The sequence below is a fragment of the Meriones unguiculatus genome, chromosome 10 (genome assembly GCF_030254825.1).
Source record: "Meriones unguiculatus strain TT.TT164.6M chromosome 10, Bangor_MerUng_6.1, whole genome shotgun sequence".
Classification (NCBI taxonomy): Eukaryota; Metazoa; Chordata; class Mammalia; order Rodentia; family Muridae; genus Meriones; species Meriones unguiculatus.
The window spans coordinates 21,994,033-22,013,849 of NC_083358.1; the positions used below are offsets into that span (position 1 = coordinate 21,994,033).

Sequence of the window (19,817 nt, forward strand, 5' to 3'; positions counted from 1 at the left end):
GCCAGGACCACACAGTTATGAGGGGATAATATATCCCAATGGAAGGATATCCTGAGACATAGGAGCCCAGGAAGCACACAGCTCTGGGGTGGGACAGTGTCCCTAGGGAAGGGCATCCTAAGACATGAGAGCCCAGGAACCACACAGCCCTGAGAGGAGGCCTCCTCAGAAGAGGCGTTGCAGCTCTCGGGAGGGTATCCCCAGCTGAGTTGAGCTCAGGAGCCCCAGCCCCACTCTACTTTTTTGCTTCTTCCCTTTTTTGATTCATTGCTTTTTGTCTTCTTCTGATAAGAGAGTCATATGAGGCAGCAAAACTCATAAAATAGATTTATTGGGAGGTTCTAGGGTGTGGGGGGACAAATCTAGCGCTGGCTGCCCCTGCTCCTGGGAGAGGACAGCAGGGAACTTCGTAGACACAGCCTTTATATAGGATTTCTTAGGGGGTGGAGCTTTTTAGGGCAGAGATTTCCAAGGTGAGGGTTGGTGGGATTTCAAGTCCTGAGTTTGAGGGAGCTTAGGGATTGGTGGGGTTTCGTGCCGTGAGGGTTTATAATTTCCCTGCTGCTTGAGTCAGCAGGAATAGCCAGCATTAAGTTAGTGTAATAAGGTTTGCTGAAGGAACCAGAGTCATAGATCAAGGAGACATGTTCTTGGAAAAGGGAATTTTGGTGGTCTATAAATCAGGAAAACTCTTGGATGATGATAGTGAAAATCAATCACCAGCTATTTAAAAGCTCTAAAAGTCCTGAGTTAAAGTGTTCGGGTAACACTGCATTTTCCTAAATCAGCATTAGGAGAGAATGTTTCACTCAGTAGCATTTTACAGATGCTTTTGGTTTTGTTTGGCAGTGCTAAGGCTAACATCCAGGCTCTTACATACACTAGGCAAGTGCTCTGTCTCTAGGCTACACCCCAGTACCTACAATTCTTCCTTTTTTTTTTTTTTTTTTTTTTTTTCTGTTTGTTTTTTGAGATAGGGTTTCTCTATGTAGCCCTGGATGTTCTGGGACTTGTTCTGTAGACCGGACTGACTTCGAACTCTGAAATCCACCTGCCTCTACCTTCCAAGTGTTGGGATTAAAAGCATGTGTCACCACCACAAGCACCTACAATTTTTAAGGAAGAGCTAACATAGAGGAAGAAATGGGAAATCAGATTAGCACAAGGTAACTTTTGGTAGTCACAACTGGCTTTGTGTGCTAATGGCATGTACTGGGTAAAAGCCAAGGATATTGCTAACCATCCTATAGCAAACAGTTCTGCTCAACAATGGCTTCAAATGGCAGCAGTATCACTGCTGAAAAACCGTAATCTAGGAGAATTACCTTCATCAAGAAATATAAAATGCATCCGCGTTTTAACTCTGATCTTCTCTGTCTCCAGTGGACAGGAGATAAAGGCCCATTTGAAGAGAAAGGTTCGAGGTTATTTCATTTCACTCTGGAAGCTGCCCAGGTGCAAACAGACAGTGGTGATGGTGGCCAGTCCTACAACTGGTAAAAGGGTCACAGAGCTCCCTTCAGGTCAGCAGGCATAGTCAGCCATCCCGGCCTGCTGTGGGATGAGGGCTGGGATCCTTCCCTTTGTGCAGCTGAGGAGGAACCAAGAGAGTCTTCCCACACAGAATAAACCCCAGTCACATTCTACAGAATCAATTTCGCACTAGGGTCTACCGGCTTCACCCTAACAGCTGTCTGGTAAAGGATAGCCGCGTTACAAAATCTATTTCTTTGGAGGAACACAGGTTCCATAAGGAGTTAAAGGTAACCTGAGATCACAGTCTAAAAGAGAAATGACATTTAAGGAACAACCAAAGAACGCCCAGAGGAAGCGACACGGCGACACCTGAGCAAACAGGGAAACCAATCTTTCCGAGTCAAAAAATCTGACCAGTTGGAGATATCTGGGCTTCTACAGACATAGGTCGCTGTCCAGACCTTCCTTCATTCCAGAAAAACCTCAAAAGCATTTACATCCTTGATGCCAGTCGGCAAATAGGATCCAGTCCGACGCTGGAAGCTCCCTAGCATCAATACCTCCAGCGCAGAAATCAAGAAAGCAACTGCCTCGCAGCCGGTTTCACAAGCACCGCCCCAAGGCGCGAGCATGCGCAGCTCTCCATCCCGGCCCCTCCCCGCGGGGTCCCGCCCCCGTCACAGAGCATGCGCTGTCCGCCGGCCGCCCCGCCCCTCCCCACCAGAGCCCCCTGTTCCTTAGAAACCGGGCGGCGTGTTCCCGGTGTCGGTGCGCTGGATTCCGGTGCCCGCGCATCCGCGCTAGCCTCCCTCAGGGTGGACGGGCGGCCTCCGAAACCCGTCCGGATCCATGGTCTCGCGTGCGGCTCCGGGCGGGCGATGCCAGCGTGCCAGGTAAGAGGCAGCCGGCGGCGGGTGAGGGCGAAGGAGGGCATGGCGCGGCCGGGCGCGGGCGCTGGCCCGGCCTCTGCCGCCGCCCGGCTCCTGAGGTCGGAGGCGAGTATACGCGGGGCCCTGGCTAGAGGGGGCCTGTGCTGAAAGCCAGTATGTGCGCTGCACTGAGTACGAGGGTCGCCCCAGACTCGTTTTCTCTACCTCAGAGGTAAGACCTGCATATACGGACGCAGAATGTTGGACCCTGTAGGATCTTGAACCCAGCCCATCCCTATACAGATGTGAATGCCTAGCTGCCCCGCCCAGTGCGGAGCAGACCACCCCACCTGTGTAAGGATGGGCGCTTTGTGGATGAGGATTTGTGAGGTGTGGAAACTTCAGACAAAGGACTCGTCGCGTAGAATGAGATGATTCTTTGAGGCAGCAAATATATAAGAAACTCGTGTTCAGGTCAAAGCTTGAAAAAGGAACATCCTATAAGCGTTTGGTTTACTCTGCCAGTCCCGAGTGGTGCATCCTGGTCAGCCCTGGCCTACCTTTGTAGCTCTGGAAAAAAAACGAAAAAAACAAAAACTGATGGAGTTGTGGAAACAAAAGATGAGATGAGGTGTTCCTGTCAAGGCTTTCTTACACCTGAACGGTGGTGAAAGACGTGGCTGGGTGATGGGCATTGGTGAATGGGTATGCGAACAGTTCACCTTCCAGGCTGCAGCAGGATCTCAAGAACAGGACAGAAATGTAAAGGTATAAAATAACTGCATTGGGTAGACAGCAAGGAAGGTATCTCACATTTATGTACATTGTTCTTAGTATCATGCTAAGGACAGAATACACGAGGAAGAATTCAAACCCAGCTGCGATAGTACCTTTATGATCTGTGGACACAAAGACTCCTTCATGAAAGATCATTCAGTTGAAAGAAATGGCTCTTAGACTAGAAAAAGAAGACACAACATTATTATGACACGGAGTGATAAGAAAAAGATGATTAGGAGTAGGAGAAGCTAGATTCATTTGTTATAAGGAAACTCATTTCCTTCTGAAAAACTACACCAGACAACCCAAGAGTTTCAGGACACCCATTTTACAGAGAACAGGAGAAAAATTAATGCTTTAGGGCTATGAACTTAAGACATTCTTTGGGGCCAAGAAGTAGAGAGTTTTGTAATCAGTTCTGTTGGTAGGATCCCTATTTTATAAATGAAATTTCTGTTGAAAAGAAGGTTCTCATACCATGTGGTTATATCACTTTTCCTGTGAAATTGTTACTCTGGATCTAATCCTTTACTTATTCAATTTATTTATTGAGATTTGGCCTCAGACTCACTGCACTGTAGCAGAAGATGGCCCTAAACTTCTGATCCTCCTGCCTGCACCTCCCAAGTACTGGGAGTGTACCACCATGCCTTGTTTTATAAGGCACTGCGACTTGTGCCCAGAGCCTTGTACATACTAGGCATGCACTATATGAACTGAGCTACATCTGTACTCTTCCATTAAAAATAGTTTTTACATTTTATTTATTCTGTGTGCATGAATGTGGAGGTCAGGGGTAGCTAGTCCTACCATGTAGATCCTGGGGATGGAACTTTGGTGCCAGGCTTGGCAGCAGGTACTTTTACCTGATCAGCTACCTTCCTGGCCTGTGTGTGTGTGTGTGTGTGTGTGTGTAAAGAAATTCAAGTTGAGTGAGGTTGGTACATGCTGCCTGTAATACTAGCACCCAGGAGATAGGCAGGAAGATGGCAAGTTCTGGGCCAGTCTGGGCTGCATATTAAGACCATGTATCAAAAACACAAAGTTGGGGTGGGGTAGAGATGGCTTAGTGGTTAAGAACACTTGATGTTCTTGCAGAGGATGGGTTGATTTCCCAGCACCCACATGATGGCTCACAACACCAATAAATCCAGTTCCAGGGAGACTGACACTCTCTTCTGGCCTCCTCAGGCACCAGACATGCATGTGTTCATACACCCATGCAGGCTAAACACTCCACCTAACTTAAAATAAATCTAAAACAAAAGTTTTAAAAATAAACAAAACACACAAAGACCAGGTGGTAGTGCATGCCTGCAGTCCCAGCATTCAAGAGCCAGAGGCAAGAAGATTGCCAAAAGTTCCAGGCCAGCCTGATCTTAGCAGTAAGAGCGGAAAGTAAAAAAACAACATCAACAACGCCGTAGAAAACTCAGATAATATGACTTCTGTAGTAATTTATCTCTGAGCGTGTGCTCTTATCTCAAAAAACAAAAAAACAAAAACCAAACCATGCCATCAGGAATGGTGTCATATACCTTTAATTGCAGTACTCAGGAGTAAGAGGCCAACAGATCTTTGTAAATTTAAAGTTCCAGGACAACCAGTATCACGTGTGGTTGAGAACCTGTTGCAGCAAAAAACATACTCATGAGTTTTTCAGGTGTTTGTAGCACAAGACAGCCTGGAATTTTCTTAGACTCAGTTTCCCAAGTCAAGACCCACCCTACCTAACATAAGTAAGAGTTTTTATTTTTATTTATTTATTGATTTGGTTTTTCAAGATGGGGTTTCCTTGAAGCTCTGTCTGTCCTGGAACTCACTCTGTAGAGCTGGCCTCAAACTCAGAGATCCACCTGCCTCTGCCTCCTGAAGTGCTGGGATTAAAGGCATGAGACACCACTGCCTGGCTATGATAGTAAGATTTTTTTTTTTAAATTTGCATGCAGGTGCATGCCTGGTGCCATTGGAGACCAAAGAGAATGTCAGAACCCCAGAAATGGATTTATGCATGGTTCAAGGAGTAATAAATTCTCTTTTCTGCTGAGATATGGCTCCATCCCCAAGTATGAGTTTTTAAAAAAAATATTTATTTTGGAAGGCTGGAGAAATGGCTCAGTGGTTAAGAGCACTGGCTGCTCTTTCAGAGGACAGAGGTCTGATTCCCAGCACCTATATGGCAGCCCACAACCATCTGTAACTATGGTTTTAGGGCATCCAACATCCTCTTCTGGCCTCTGTAGGTACACACACACACACACACACACACACAGTGCATGTATGTACATGTAGACAAAATACCCATGCACATAAAATTTAAAATTTTTGGAGCTAGAGAGATGGCTTAACAGGTAGAAACCTTGCAAAATAACATTTTAAAAAGATTTCTATTAGCCAGGTGTGGTGGTGCACACCTGTAATCCCAGCACTCAGGGAGGCAGAGGCAGGCAGATCTCTGAGTTGGAGGCCAGCTTGGTCTACAAAGTGAGTCCAGGACAGCCAAGGCTACACATAGAAAACCTGTCTTGGAAAACAAAACAAAATAAACCAACAACAAAAAAAAAAAAAAAAAGAGAGAGAGAGAGAAAAAAAATTTATATTTTATGTGTGTGTGTACGTGTATGAGTGTTTCCCTACATGTATGTATTTTGCACCACATGTGTGCCTGGTGCCTGTGGAGGCCGGAAGAGGATGTCAGATCTCCTGGTTCTGGAGTTATAGATGGCTGTGAATTGCCATGTAGTTGCTGGGAACAGAACCCAGGTCCTCTGCCCTAGCAATAAGAACTTCTTACCTACTGGGACATTGTTATGTAAGGATTTGTACTGCTGAGATGTGGCTGCATGGTACTTCAGGTGTTTGTGTGCATTTTTTTTTCTGAATACTGCAACCAGACACTTTTTCAGAGAAGACTGGATTTATAGGAGACTCTACAGGTGTTTCTAAGTTACTATGGCAATGAGACCTTTGACAAATAATTGCTTATCTCCCACTCCATTTTCAGGGTAAGTGAGGGCAGCTATCAAGTCTGACCTGCAGTAAAGTAATCACTAGTGTTTGACAGGTCAACTGCAAGGAACTCTTACCAGATAAGCCAGTAATACTGCAGAGTCTACTTTCACTGAACCGACTTTCTGGTTTTCCTGTATGAGAAATGAAGAGGGCATGCAGTGACCTCTGATAAAATGAGTCTGAGATACAGAGGTTAGTGTTTAGAAAACAGGAATTAGCCAGGCCTGACATTTAATCTCACGCCTTTAATTCCAGCACTTGGGAAGCAGAGGCAGGTGGATTTTTGTGACAGGCAGAGCTACATAATGGGACTCTGTCTCAGAAAGGGGTGGGATGGGGGCACAAAATTAAAAGAGAAAGAATAAAGAAAACAGGGGAATCAGGTACTGCTAATTGGACAGGAGAAATGTCCTTTTTGCCTTTCAAGTTCTTGGAAATTCACTTGTGCAAATTCATAATGGGATGATTTTTAGGTAGAGCCACCAATGGAGCCAGAAAACATTTGGGAGAAATTGAATCAGAGATTTTGGTATTGTTGAGAATTTGTATGTAGTATAATAAAAGGATTGCACTTGCCCTACAGAAAGACTCAGTTTTGTCTTCTGTTTGTTCGTTTGTTTGTTTGTTGAGATAAGGTTTCTTTGTCTAGCCTTAGCTGTCCAGGAACTCACTCTGTAGACCAGGCTGGCTTCAAACTCTGTTTTGTATTAACTTAAAAAGTAAGCTGGGGCATGTGGCTCAATAGTAGAGTGTTTTTCTACATATGTGTAAATTCCTGGGTTCAGTACCCTGCGCAAAACAAAACAGTTTATAGTGGTTGAAGGTAAAATCCAGATTATTTAAAAATGTATATTTTAAGTCTTCTTTTATTTCATTCATTTATTTCTCTTGTGGTTGCACTGTACCTAGAGCCTCATCACACTTGGCAAGTGTGATCCCACTAAGGTATATTCCCACCTCTCCTCTCTCGATTTCTTTTGTATTTTAAGAATGTGACTAAAAGAACAGAACAGGTATATGTGGGGTTGTAATCCCAAGCGGAAGGTTGAGGCAAGAGAATTACAAATTAAAGGCCTGTGTGGACTCCAGGGTGAGTTCAGAGCCAACCTGGACTTTGGCAAGACCCTGTATCGAAATTAAAAGTGAAAAGGGTCTGGGAATGTCGTAGTTCAGAGACATAGGGCATTTGCCTAATGTGTACAAGTCCTGGGGATTACCCCTGGGACCACTGAAAAAGGAAAAAATCCTCTTGAATTTGCCAAAGTTAAGAGATAAATCAAAGACCATTTAAAACGAAACAACTTTTTTTTTCTTTTGGTTTTTATAACAGCCTGGCTGTCATGTAGATCATGTGGCCCTCTCTGTAGATCAGTCTGCCTTTGAACTCACAGAGATCTGCCTGCCTCTGCCTCCCAAGCTGAGATTAAAGCTGTGTGCCACCCCTGCCCAGCGCGGATCTTCTATTTTGGACTTTGTTGTTTTGGTCTTCAGGAGTACGGGGCATTGTGCGTATGAGGCAAGGGCTTTCTCACTGAGCTGTACCATCCCGCCACCTCGTTGCTTCTTACTGGCAGACTGTATTCCAACGGGGTACAGTCCATGTTATCAGTGATTTCTGCAGCCCCGTGTGACACATGCTAGGAATGGTTATCTCTGAGGGGAGCCCATTTGGGAGTGTCTCTAGGAGCCTGTGAGTTGGTACATATGACCTGCTAGGTATCTGTTGATTTTCAGAGAGAAGGGGTCAGCTGTCGTTCCTGTTTTTTTTTTTAGCCTTTTTGCATTTATAATGCTGAATGGGGTGTTCAGGACACCCAGCCTGTGTATGTGGGCTGTGGAGTAAATAAATTAATATACTATTTTCTTATATGGTGCTACTTTCAAAAGGATTTGTTGTATTTAAACATGGGGGGGGGGGGTGATGGTCCTGTATGGGCACAGATGTTATGGCATGTGGAAGTCAGAGACAGCTTTTTGGGAGTCAATTCTCTCCTTCTACCTTTATTGGGTAGGAATTGAACTCAGGTCATAAGGCTTATATAACAAGCTCTGGTTTGCTGAGATATCTTGCTGGGCTTAATCTTGGTCGTGCTGTCTTAGTTAGGGTCGCTATTGCTGTGATGAAATACCATGAACAAAAGCAACTTGGGGAGAAAGGGTTTCTTTGACTTATGCTTCCACATCACTATTCATAAGCCAAGGAAGCCAGGACAGGAACTCACGCAGGGCAGGAACCTGGAGGCAGGACCTGTTGCAGAGGCCATGAAGGGGTGCTCCTTACTGGCTTGCTCAGCCTGCTTTCTTACAGAATTCAGGACCACCAGCCAGGGTGGCTCCACCCACAATGGACTTGTTCCTCTCACACAGTCATTAATTAAGAAAATGCCCTAAGGCTTGTTTTTTGTTTATTTATTTTTTTTGTATGAAGGCATTTTTCTCAGTAGAGGTTCCCATCTCTCAAGCCTGTGTTGAGTTGCCATAAAACAAGTCAACACACGTGCTGTTTATTTTAAAATTAGTTTATCTTTTTTCAATGCTTAATATCCCTACTATATTGGTTGCTATCCAGAGAACATTTAAATGCATTTCAATACCGGACTATAAAGGAATGTTATCTGCGATATGTATATAGAAGTATGAATTTTCAGGGACTTAGATTCTGCTTGATACTGAAAACACAGTTTTTGTCCTGAAAGAGTGTAGAGTCTCGATAATGGACAGCACATGGTTTAGACAGGAATAGAAAGCCAGGCCTGGTGGCTGGAGCCTTTAATCCCAGCACTCGGGAGGCAGAGACAGGTGGATCTTTGTGAGTTTGAGGAGTTTGAGGCCATCCTGGTCTACAAAGTGAGTCCAAGACAACAGCGCTGCTGTATAGAGAAACCCTGTCTCAAAAAACAAAAACAATAAGGTAAAATAAACAGGAATAGAAAATTCTAAATACTTAAATGAATAAGTAATTTTAGTTAGGCACATCTGTATATAACCTTTATTTTACAGCTGGCCCCTTCATTACATAGCAACAAAAGAAAAAAAGGGTGATGTGTCAAAAAAAAAAAAAAGTGACTACATCAGTTTACATCTTACATTTAAGAGCTAGAGGATAGATCCAAGCATAGTTACACAGTTATGGTCTAGCTAGAAAGCAGATTTTTCTTTTCTTCTTCTTCTTTTTTTTTCTTTTTTTGGAGACAGGGTTTTTTTGTATAGCCTTGACTGTTCTGGACTTGCTCTGTAGACTAGGCTGGCCTTGAACTCACAGAGATCTGTCTGCTTCTGCCTCCCTGAGTGCTAGGATCACATACATGTGCCACTGCTCCTGGCTAGACTTTTTTTTTTTAAGATTTTTTTTTTTCATACAGTACTCTGCCTGCAAGTAGAGGGCACCAGATCTCATTATGGATGATTTGAGACACCATGTGGTTGCTGGGAATTGAACTCAGGACCTCTGGAAGAGCAGACAGTGCTCTTAACCACTGAGCCATCTCTCCAGTCCCTGGCTAGATCTTTATTTACTTCCTTGTGTATGTATGCCCCTGGGCATGTGTTTGTCACAGTGCTACTGTGGAGGTCACAGGACAGCTTGTTTGAGTTTGCTTCCTGTATAAACTGAGGGTTTCAGCACCAGATGTGGAAACTAGGGACATGACCACTCCAAGGTATAGTTGAGAGGAAGATTTATATTATAACTATGAGGAGGAGTATAGCCAGAGGCTTCTGGAAGAGTCCAGATCAGGGAGGGAAAGTAGGAAACTGAATGTGGCCAGCAGACTGGACGTGGCCATGAGAGAAAGGGGAGGTGGTATAAGAGAGGAGGAAAAAAAGGGAGCTAGGGGTCAAGAGAGGAAGACGGAAGAGAGTGAGCATGGCTGGAGAGTAGGGGCTGGATGAGGAGAGTGCAGACCTGGAGGCCAGCATGTGCTTTAGTGCTAAGAAGCACCACAGTCAGCCTTTGGCCCTGTTCTCTCCTACAGGCTGGTTCTGGGGACTCAACTCAGATCTGTAAGCCTGGGGGTGAGAGCCCTTACCCACTGAGCTGCTGGCCCTGGTGAGCAGATTTCTGCATACAAAAGCACCAGAAGTGGACATGGTGGCTCGTGCCTATAATTTCAGCGATTTGGAAGGAGGTAGGAGGATCTCTGTGAGTTCAAGGCCAGCTTCATCTACATAGTGAGCTCAAAGCTATTTATCTTGATTTTTGTCTTAAAAACAAAAACAAAAAAGGTGAAAACCTCAAGGCTATGTCAGTTAGTTTGTCCATTGAAAACCATTCTCAAATAAAAAAATTCACTTTGTGGGCTGGAGAGATGGCTCAGAGGTTAAGAGCACTGAGTGAACTCAGTGCTGAACTCAGCGGTCCTGAGTTCAATTTTCAGCAACCACATGGTAGCTCACAACCATCTATAATGAGATCTGGTGCCCTCTTCTAGTGTGCAGGTGTACATGCAGGCAGAACTCTGTATACATAATAAATAAATAAATAAATCTTTAAAAAAAAATTCGCTTTGTTCTTGGCACTACAAGTAAAAGCCAAACTGTGTAACATTCTGTGTCTAGGGTTGGAAAGACAAGTGCATTGTTGGAGAGTTTGCCCTCGGTGCCTTAAAGAGAAACCATTGTTTGTTACCACGTGGCTTGCCACAGCCCGATTCCCAGGTCACATCAGTCTCTGATCAGCCAGCAACAAGCAAGAAATGGATACTGAGATCCAGGGACATGGCCTGTTTGAATCACTCCCGTGTGCCTCAAGTCCTGGCATGATGCCTGATTCCCTGTGATTAAAAATGGTAGGAAATGAATGAGGAAAGAACTCTAGTGACTGTGTGTTGGTGGGCTGGGAGTGGGGCATAGGGAGGAGCTTCAGGCTTGAGGGAAGGAGGAATTCCGGTTGGAGGAAGCTGGTAGTCAGCCAGTGGGAATTTCCAGCAGACCCTTAGAAGAAGCTGCTTAGTCAGGGGCTGGAGGTTAGGAATGTCTTCATGGAAATCATGAGAAAGTCGAGGGATTAGATTAAATTGCCTGGAGAGAAAGGGCTGAGAGTGTTTGTAAGTTGGTATCAGTCTGGTACCCACTATTGAAGCAATATCAGAAAAAAGTTTCTTTCTCTCTTTCTTTTTTTTTAGTAAGTGCCTTTTACCAAACTGCCCTCATATTTGCTGTGTAGCCAGTTTTTGATGAACTTTTGACCTACTTGCCTCCACCTCCTGAGAGATGGGGTTACAGTTGCCATGTCATAGGGTGTGTGTGCATGCGTGCGTGCATGCATGCGTGCGTGCAAGCAAGCAACATAGGAACTTACTCAATTGTCCAAGCTGGTCTGATAGGTAGTTGTTATGTAGCCCCACCTGGCCTCAGGCTCCTGGCATTTCTCCTACCTTTGTCTCCTGAGTGCTGGGATTACAGTCATTTGCCACCGTGCCCAGCTCATTATGGATATATTTTAAAGAGCCAGTTAGAAGGCTCAGTGGGTAAAGACACTTGTTACTAGCCTGACAACCTTAGTACATACATAGTAGAAGATATCCAACTCCTGCAAGTTGTCCTCTGTCCTCTTCAAGTGTGCATACCAAATAGATACATAGGTAGGTAGGTAGGTAGGTAGGTAGACAGACAGACAGACAGACAGACAGACAGATAAATGTAACTTGAAGGAAACAGACAGACTGAAAAGATGGCTCAGGGGTTAAGAGCACTGGCTGTTCTTCCAGAGGACCCAGGTTCAAGTCCCAGCATCCACATGGCAGCTCAATGCTGTTTATAACTCTAATTCCAGGGACTCCAACATCCTCACACAAAACAAGGATGCAGCAAAACACCACTCGAGAAATAAAAAACAAACAAAAACCAATGAAGATCTGATAGAGCTGGCCGAAGAGTGCTCTTATTATCAGCTGAAGCTCTGTAACCCAGCACTAAATTCATCTGTGGGGGTACGTCTCCTTGCTGGCCCATTTGGCTGGCCCTTTTGTGCATATGGCAGTTGTACTTCACAGCATAGGTCATCAGGCTAGCCACTGGTCCTGAGTGCAGATGAGTGCTGGAGAGCTCATGCCTCTGCTTTGACCCGTGGCGGCCGCCTAGCCATTGACTGCCCTGTCAGCTAGTGGAGCTGAGGGATAGTGCCTCTTTTCCTTGTCCTGCTTTTGGTTTTACTCCCAGTGGAAAGGCGGAAGTATGTGACAGACAGTGGCAGAGTCAGTGTATGCGATCTTCAATTGAGTAGTATTTACCGAAACAAACTGGGAAGAATCATTACCTGTTCCCTCCTCTCCCCTCCTTTCCCTTTTCTGTTTTTTTGCACTCCTCTCCCTTTCCTTACCCCTTCCTTCCTCTTTGCTTTTCTGTTTTTTGTTTTTACATGTGTGTGCGTGTGTGTGTCTGTGTCTATTTGTGTGTCTGTATATTGTGGTGGTGGTGAGAGGACAGCTTATAGTGAGTGTCTTTTCTTTCCACCATGTGAGTCCGAGAGACTGAACTCAGACATGCTTGGCAGGGTCTCTCTGTTGTCCTGGCTAGTCTCAAACTCAAAAACTCTGCCTGCCTTTGTATCCCAAATGCTGGGATTAAGGGCATGTGCCACCACACCCTGCTTCTTTTTTTAAAAGTCTGGTCAAAACTGGGCACCGTAATCCCAGCACTCGGGAAGGCAGAGGCAGGTGGATCTCTGTGAGTTTGTGTGTGGCCAAGGCTGAGTGACCTAAAACTCGGTGATCCTCTTGCCTCAGCCTCCAAAGGGCTGGACTACAGGTCTGCAGCACATGGGCCAGCTCCATCTCTTGGTTTTCAGTCAGGGCATAATTGCAGGTGAAAAAGCATTCCCCCGTCTCTCTGGAGCCATTCATCGTAGTGTTTCAGGCTAAGAACCAATGGGCTGTCGGGGACTTGTGACCGCACTGTAGCTAGTCCCTTGGCTGTTTTTCCCTAGCCCCAGCTCTGATAATGAGGTGTGGCTATCTTTGTTCTCTGAATTCAGCCCTACGGTTTAAGTCTTGTTAGCCTGTCTGCCATACTGGCTCAATTCTGGACTGAGAGGGGTTACAAGAAAGGCTAGGGAACAGTCAGAGTTGCACTCCTAATTAAATTCTGGCATATGACTGCTGCTAAAAGTCAAATGGTATCCAACAGGTTTCTGGTTTTTGCAAAACAAAAAGTAGCCTTTATATATTTTGTGTTTTTTATTTTTCTGTCTATATTGGTACTGAGGATTGAGCTCAGTCTTATCACATGTAAACATGAGTTGTACCACTGAGCTACACATTTGTACTTTTTTTTAAGCTCTTTTTCTGTCCTCAAGAATTATGCTATGTTGAAAATTCTTTTTTGGCTGGGTGATAAATCATGTCATTCCTTAGTGTGAGAATTCCATAGTAGTATTAAGTGAGATTAAACTTCAGGTAGTTTACACTCTTTTAAAAAACATAGGCCTCTAATTATTTTTATTGAATATATTTTTTTACTGTGCATGTGTATGTACACATGCCACATTTTTATATGGTGGTCAGAAAACAATTTGTTAGAGTCAATTTTCCCCTTTGGCCATCTGGGCCGCAGAGACTGAGCTCAGGTTGTCAGCCTTGGCGACAAGCAGTGTCACCTGCTGAGCCATCTTGCCAGCCCAGTTTATACTCTTAAGTTTTTTGTTTTGTTTGTTTGTTTGTTTTGTTTTTCAAGACAGGGTTTCTCTCTGTAGCCTTGGCTGTCCTGAATCACTTTGTAAACCAGTCTGTCTTTGAACTCGCAGCAATCCACCTGCCTCTGCCTCCCTGAGTGCTGGGATTTCAGGTGTGTACCACTGTGAGGCACACTCGTAAGACTTTAAAATAATCACTTATCTAAAATCAGAAAGACACAGAAGAAATTAAAAGCTTCTAATCAGTGTGGCATCCTCACTGGCTCGGACCTGATTTAATTAATCCATTCTCCCATCCATTCATTCCTGTGTTTATTCAGTGACTGAGTCATTCTGCAACCTCTACTCTGTCAGATGCTGTGCTGTGTTTTGGAGGGGCAGTGGTGTGTGAGAGAAGCCCTGTCCTGCCACCCTGACAGATGCTACATAGTTGACATGTGAGCACTGAGACAGCTGAGGTCAGGTTGCTGTGGGAACACTGAACTGAATCGCTTGCTCTAGCCAAGGACACAGGCTCTCCAAGGGAGTGCTGCCCATGCTCACGTGCAGAACTAACCGTTCTGAGGAGTTAGCCAGGAGTTAGAAATTTCCAGGCCGAGTGAATGGCATAGACCAAAGCCTCAAAGAACTGAAGGAGCCTGCTGAAGTAAGTGGCTAGCCTGGGAAGGTAGAGAGATGGGAAGTGTCCTGCCCACTGAGTCGCTGTGCTGTGAGCACTGTCAGGAAACGTGGGGCTTATCCTAGGGGTGCTTAACTTCCCTTAGGCAGGGGAGTTAAGGCAGGGTGGGGACAGTGAGCCTTCATTGTTGCCAAGTTCCTTCTAAACTGGTTAAGGTTGAGTCGCTAGCATTTGTTTGGGTCCACTGTTGCTCTCTTTCCTTTTATATTGGTGTGTGTCGAGGGCTGGAGAGATGGCTCAGAGGTTAAGAGCACTGGCTGTTCTTCCAAAGGTCCTGTGTTCAATTCCTAGCCACCACTTGGTGGCTCACAACCATCTGTAATGAGATCTGGTGCCCTCTTTCTGGCCTGCAGACACACATGCAGTACAGAGTACTGTATAATAATAATTATATTGGTCTGCGGCATTTACTGAACACAGCCTCCATGCTGTGTACTGTGATCCTCCAAACTTTGACATACAGTATTCTGTGGTGAGAGTTTGCTGTCATCTGGTGATTGTTGGCTTTCCTGAACCACTAAACCAGATTCTGTTCCAGACTACTCAAGCTAATGACCTAATGACATAAACGTGGTGGTGGTGTGCGTGTGTTATGTGTGCTCACACATGTTTGTACGGAGGTGAGAGATTGATAACATGCTCCCTCATTTACTCTTCACCTTATTTTTTGAGACAAGGTCTCTCACTGAACTTGGATTTCACAAATTTGGCTGGACTAGCTGGCTGGGAAGCCCCAAGAATCTTCCAGTTTCTGGTTCTTTAGGGGTGGGATTAGCAGAGGGACCTAGTGGTACCCTTCCCCCTGCTTTTTACATGGGTATTGGGGTCCCTCATGGTTATGTAGTAAATACTTTACTGACTGGGCCATCTCCTTGTTTTTCTTGAGATTTATCATGGCACTATTTAGGTGACAGGAATGAACTGCCATGCCTAACTGGAAATTTCTTTCCTAGAGGGGCATGTGCCTTGAAACTCTGCCTTTCCCTCTCTTTCCCTCTTCCTTCCTCTTTTCCTCCTTCTCTTCCCCCACACACTTTTTCTTTTTGTTTGTTTGTTTTTGTTTTTTTGTATTTGAGACAGAGTTTCTCTGTTTAACAGCCCTAACTGTCCTGGAACTCTCTTTGTAGATCAGGCTGGCCTCTAACTCACAGAGATTCGACTGCCTCTGCCTCCCAAGTGCTGGGATTAAAGGCCTGTGCCACCACTTCTCAGTTTCGCCCTCTTTTTAAAGTCAGGCTCTCCTGGAATCCAGGCTGACCTAGAACTCACTGTGTTGGCAAGTGTGACTTTGAACTACTGAGTCTTATGTCTCTACCTCCTAAACTCTAGGATTAAGTCTCCACACCTGCCTGCAGTGTTAGGTAGGAATCCAACCAGTGTTTTCCAAATGCAACTCAGGTACTCCACCAACTGAGAATCAGCCTCATATCTTATTTTGTAGCTAGATATTTATTAACTACATTTGGATACATATTCCAAGACCCTACTGAATTACATATAGCTTTTTTTTTTATTTGTCTTTAATTTTAGATAACGTCTCAATATGTAACTTAGGTTGGCCTGGGACTCAGAATTCTCCTGCCTTAGCTTTTCAAGTGCTGTGATTACAGGGATGAACCACAATGCCTATCTCTAAACATGTTTTAGATTTACTTAGTTTTTACGTGGGTTTTGATGTTGTTTTGTTTATTTTGAGGCAAGATCTCAATGTAACCCTGGCTAGCCTCTTGAACTCACAATGATCCTCATGCCTCTGTTTCCTGATTACTGGGATTAAAGTGGTACACCACCATATGTGACTACATTTATTCATTTTATATATATGCATGCATGAATGTATGTCTACCCTGTGCATGCTTGGTGCCCTGGGAAGTCAAAAGAGGGCATAGTCAGGTCCCCTGGAACTAGAGTTACAGACAGCTAGATGTAAGCTAGCATGTGTATGCTAGGATTTGAACCCAGGCCCTCTGCAAGTGTTCTTCACCAGTAAACCATTTCTCCAGCCCTCTGTGTAGAGTTTTTATTAGCTCAATAAACATGTCTTGGTTTCTTGGTTATGTGGAAACAAGGTCTAAAATCTTTCTTTTTTTTTTCTCCCCAGAAAATATTTATTAAGCATTATTATATACTAGGCATCAGTGATTAAAAATATTAGAAAAAATAGAACTCTCCAAGCCTCTCAAATTACCTGTTCCCAGGAAGCACAAATTCTAGCAGGTTGGCAGGTAAAACAACAATATAACCATAAACCTGTTCTTGTAGGACTGTGTTTATTTTATTTTGTTCTACGTGCATTAGTGCAAAGGTACCAGGTCCTTTGGAATTGGTGTTACAGACAGTTGTGAGCTGCCATGTGGTTGCTGAGAATTGAACCAGGGTCCCTTGGAAGAGCAGACAGTGCTCTTAACCACTGAGCCATCTCTCCAGCCCATAGGACTATATTTAAAATCTTGGGAAATCACTGATAGAACACTGGCCTTATCATACATGAGGCTTTTTAGGGCCAGTTCCCCAATGCTAAAGAAATAAAATAGAAAGAAAAAATATATATATATTTAAGTAAAGACTTGAAAGGAAGGGGAGTTAAGTGGATTTCTTTATAATAGAGCGCATCTCAAGTGTACTGGTCCTGAGACAGGAGTAAAGCTGCCATGTTTGAGATACATACAGCAGTGAACCATTGTGTCTGGCTTGGTGTGTAAGGTCAGAAAGGGAAAGTTGCTAGTAGGAGGGCTGCAGACACATCGTGTAGGGCTTTGTAGGTCAGTGGAAGAATTTTGTTCTTATTCCACATGCGAAAGCCTTTGGCCAAGCAATTTGATCGGAATTACACTTTAATCAGGTCACTCTTGGTGCTGTGTGAGTAGATTGGGGGTGTGGTATGGGGAGACAGATCAGAAGCTGGCAACCAGTTAGGCTGTTGCAGTAATGTGGGAGGGAATAATGGTCAGAACTTAGGCGATGGCGACAGAACATGAAAAGCACTTGGATTCAGGGTGAAGTCAGAACGCAGAGTTGGCAAAAGATTTGTTGATGGATCAGATATCAAGTGTGAGAAGGAAGCAAAGATAACTCCAGGGTTTTGGCTTGAGGTATTGGAACATTTGTGTTAACCAATTTCAGTGAAGCGACTATGGGAGGAATGGAAACGTTTTGTTTTGAACATTTGAAGTTTCAGATGCATATTAAGCATCCAAGTGGAGCTGTCAGATAGGTAGTTGATTATACTAGTCTGGACCTCAAATGAAAGGATCTAGGGAATGACTTTAGGAGTCACTAGGGAACAGATGGTATTTCAAATCAGAGACTTGGTAGACTCACCAAGCGAGTATAAATAGAAAAGAGGAATGGGTCTGAGCTGTGGTAGTTACATGGGTTATCAGGAGAAACTAGCAAAAGGATCTGAGAAGTGGCCAGAGAAATAGAAGCAAGATCAGGAGGCATTTATGTTCTAGGAGCCAAGAAAAGAAAACTGTGTCAAGGAAGGTGGGAAAGACCACCAGATGTTGCAGACAGATCTAGGACATGAGAATTGACCTGTATTTAGCAATATTTTAATTGCATGTGACAAATACCAGGTAAGTGTAGGCTTTATCTGTCTGGCTGAACGTGTGGTATTTATTATGTATTATTTAATTGCAGTTCAGGGTTCAGAACACTTTGCCTTTTTGATTCACCTCTTTCAGGCCCATCTTAAATTGAAGATGTGTGATTGTGTGGAGCCTTGGGTTGCTTTGGCGAGGGAAGCTTTTTGGGAGGGGCACATGTTCTGCTGCTGAGCTACATGCTCCCCCAAAGTGGCTTCCCTCCTAAGCAAGAAGTAGACTGGTAGTGTACGTAGGGTAGGGCTCATTTCTTCAGGGCCTTTTGAGACAGGATCTCTCACTGACCTGGAACTCACCTAAAAGGTTAGGCTGCGCAGCTGTGCGCGCGTGCGCGCGCGCGCGCGCGCGCCTGTGCGCCTGTGCACAACATTGAGGTCAGAGGACAACCTCTAGTATTGGTTCTGTCTTCCACCTTGCTCAGAGACAGGGTCTTTGTTCACTATTAGAAATGTCAGGTTAGTTGGCCCACAAACTTCTGGGGTTCTCCTGTCTCTGTCTCCTGTACCCCTATAGGAGTTCTAGGATTTTAGTACTTCTAAGTCTGGCTTTATGTGGGTTCTGGGGATCTGAGCTTAGGTCCAGGTCCTCATGGTTGCATGGCAGGAGCTTTAACCACTGAACCATCTTCTCCACCCCCAAACTAGCCTTTTTTTTTCCTTTTCATTATTATTTTTTTATTTTTTTGGACAGTTTCACTGTGTAGACCAGGCTGGCCTGGAACTCACAGAAACTGGCCTACCTCTGCTGCTTCGTGCAGGGAAATAAAGGCATACACCACTGTGCCCGGCTTGAATCTGCTATTTTAATGGTATTAAATTGCTATGCTTGTTTCCTTACTGGACTACCAAGATCAGAGGTTTCATCATGTTCAACCTCAAGTTGTAGATGGTACCTTTCTCATTTGGAACTTAAAATGTATTACATATATATCATCAGTGTCCTTCCTTCCTTCCTTCCTTCCTTCCTTCCTTCCTTCCTTTCTTCCTTTTTCAACCCTTTTTGTGGCACCAGTCTTTACCCTGCTGTACCCTGTTGTGTTTATAGCATGTACCTCAGGTTTCCCTTATGTAATCATGTGTCACTCCACTCCTGCTCAGCTGCACAAGAGCAGATGCCATGTCTGGTTTTGTTCACCAGTGTATCTTGTTCTCTGCTCAGTCCTGACCTGTGGCTGGTGCTTGATAAGTGTGTTTTAGTGAATCTGTTTGCATAAATGACAGGTGTCATTTTATACAAAAACACCCAAAACAGCTTATAATGAGCTCAGCTAATGTCACAGCTGCTTTAAAATAAGGTTGAGGGTCTACCTCCGTGCTGACCTGGGGGCTTTATTCTAATGACTGTGTCACCTGAACTTGTGATGCCCAGATACTGGTTCTTAGCTGGAAGTCACTTCCTCAGGAAACCTGTTCTGTTGGCTCTTGTCTCCGCGGTGATGTACAGCGTTAGCTAGAGTTGGCTTCCATGGCATTTTCTTTGCTCTCTAGGAGTTAATTTTTAATTCCATGCCTGTTCAGCTTGATTGCACCTGAAATTGCAGAGTGTGAGCAGGTTGCTCTGTGCCCTTAGACACCTGCTTATGAAGGCCAACAATAAAGATTGGAGCCAGGTACAGCAGCACCGGGATTGAAACCGAGGCCTGTTGTGCCCAGTTTGAGGCAAGTGTGAGCTGCATAGTGAGGTCTTGTATCAAAAAATGTTAAAAGTGAAAGTCTTGTATCAAAAAATGTTAAAAGTGAAAGTCAAGGAATAATTCACAGATCCCA

At 44.5% G+C, this 19,817-nt stretch overlaps 1 protein-coding gene across 5 annotated transcripts in view; it reads left to right on the forward strand.

Moving 5' to 3' along the window:
• The first annotated feature begins 2,175 nt into the window (after positions 1 to 2,175).
• Positions 2,176 to 19,817, forward strand: part of Gfod2 (Gfo/Idh/MocA-like oxidoreductase domain containing 2) — a 37,326-nt gene continuing 19,684 nt past the window's right edge. Inside the window, exons 1-2 of one of the 5 annotated variants that reach the window (XM_021632140.2) lie at positions 10,801 to 10,924; positions 11,911 to 12,067. The gene's annotated coding sequence lies outside the window, so the exon portion shown is untranslated. Of the gene's footprint in view, positions 2,370 to 2,424; positions 2,578 to 10,777; positions 10,925 to 11,910; positions 12,068 to 19,817 lie in introns of those variants that run through there. The other 4 variants (XM_060392064.1, XM_021632131.2, XM_060392063.1 and 1 more) reach the window with 4 other exon arrangements.